Genomic DNA, 2,182 nt, shown 5'->3' with positions numbered 1-2,182 from the left:
GCCCACTGTTTGTTTGTGACTCTCTTATCAGAGTAGAGTATAATAAAGGTGAGGGTTCAGATGTAGGCAGGTAAACATGACTCACTGGGAAGAGAAAAAACAGCCAAAACAGTCAAGGAGCTACCTTATCTTAATCACTTTTACGGCTGAGGAAAAAAGGACAGCAAAAACTAAAGTATATGACCAGATCAAAGGTCATCATTACAGTGTGTTATCAGTAACTTCAGGTCAGTTGAGAATTCAAGGTATTTCAGTACCGCTGATCAATGTTTGATATTTGTAATTTCAGTAGACTTCTATGGACAAAAGATGCCAGATTCTCAAGTTTGAGTATTATTGTAACTGGATGAGAGAGTGCCATATTTCACCACTGGGGGCAGAGTTTGCTAGTTCAACAGGTCTGCACTCTCCTCTGTTTCACAACGGGGAGGGGCATCTTTCTTCACCTTTGCCCATGTGGGGAGCATGCCATCAGCTGTTTGGAGGTATTGATCAGAGGTAGAGTGATAACGTGTTTGCAAATAGAACTATACCTCCCCTGGGCCCCTTTATACAGATAGTGAATGCACTGTAGATAGCCTCTCTGACTTGTCTACATAAACCACAGGTTCAAAGCAGTGGAGGGTCATCTATGTCAAGCTACAATATAGTGACATTAGTATCTTCACAAAGACACTTTGTGGTCTATCTACTGTTCTAGTAATGGAGTAACAATAATATAAAGCACCATATTAACAATCATATCATATTGTTTTTAGATTAGGAAAAAAATGCCTATTGAGTTCATAATGTGAAACAAAGCAGTGGACAGTAAAGTCCAACATGTATTTTTCAGTTTGCATCCCAAAATGGACAGAGATCTCATATTAATGTCCTTCATTTTTAATAGAGTAAATTCCCAGACATCTATAAAAATGGCCGTCTGGGTTGAAGAACAAAAAAAATAAAAATATGAGCCAAATCCTGTGTGTGCAAGAAATCAATAGTATGTATTATATTAGAACTGAACAATAATCAATAGTCTGTCTTATATTATAACTGAACACATTGAGCATGCTAATGTTAACATTACCTCCACATCAGTAGAGGCTGCTGAGGGGGGGAATGGCTCATAATAATAGCTGGAATGGAGTAAATCAAATGCTATCACCCACATGGAAACCACATTGTTGATGTGTTTGATAGCATTCCATTGACTCCATTCCAGACATTATTATGAGCCATCCTCCCCTCAGCAGCCTCCACTGCTCCACATGGCAGAGATGATATGATGATGACAAGTTTATACAGTTTACAGTGCATTCAATACACTAGCAAACTTCTCAGCTCCCCCACTGACATACCATAGTCATACTGGGGCCATTTTACCCTTCCTGGGCTGGGACACTTCCTGGCCATCTGCAGAGGAGTCAGATGTCCAGAATATTCTGCGGATCCGCACTTTCAGTATGTGAGACATTGTGTGTAGGCTAAAGTATAGGAGAGAGTGAGGAGTTTCGAAAGAATGAAAGACAGAAATGTGAACGTGGCCATATGATTTTTACAAATTATAACAAATTATATGTCAGACCACATATGAGCTTTATCCAGGAGCGATATCCATCATGCTTTGGTGTAATGGGATTTCCTGGGTGAGCAGCTCTCCTTCCTTGAATGTCACGCTAGGCCGCAGGTCAGACCTCCCCTGGCAGTGGCTCGCTCTCTCTCATGCTGCAGCTTTGTTAAGGTGATTGATAGCTCATAAAAACCTGTCAGTCACGGCAGGATGAAGGCAGAATGGTCCTTGGTGCCCTGTAAAATTATATCAGATCCAGATTAAAAATTATACTTCAATTTAGGTTATCTTGCTAAAGCATTGTAGTGTTCACAAGGACCATTCACAAAATAGATGGCACAAAACACAAAACAAATCATACCCCTTGACCTTTCCCACAATTTGTTGTGTTACAGCCTGAATTTAAAATGGATCAAATGTAGGTTATTTTTCACAATAGCCGATCATGTCAAAGTGTAATTATGACTTTCAAAATGTTTACTAATGTATAAAACATTTAAATCTGAAATGTTTTGAGTCAATAAAATGAAACAAAAATAGAACTGTTTGGCCATAATGACCATTGTTATGTTTGGAGGAAAAAGGGGGAGGCTTGCAAGCCGAAGAACACCATCCCAACCGTGAAGC

This window comes from Oncorhynchus kisutch, linkage group LG3 (genome assembly GCF_002021735.2).
Source record: "Oncorhynchus kisutch isolate 150728-3 linkage group LG3, Okis_V2, whole genome shotgun sequence".
Taxonomy (NCBI): Eukaryota; Metazoa; Chordata; class Actinopteri; order Salmoniformes; family Salmonidae; genus Oncorhynchus; species Oncorhynchus kisutch.
Note: the sequence above shows the minus strand (reverse complement) of the source record.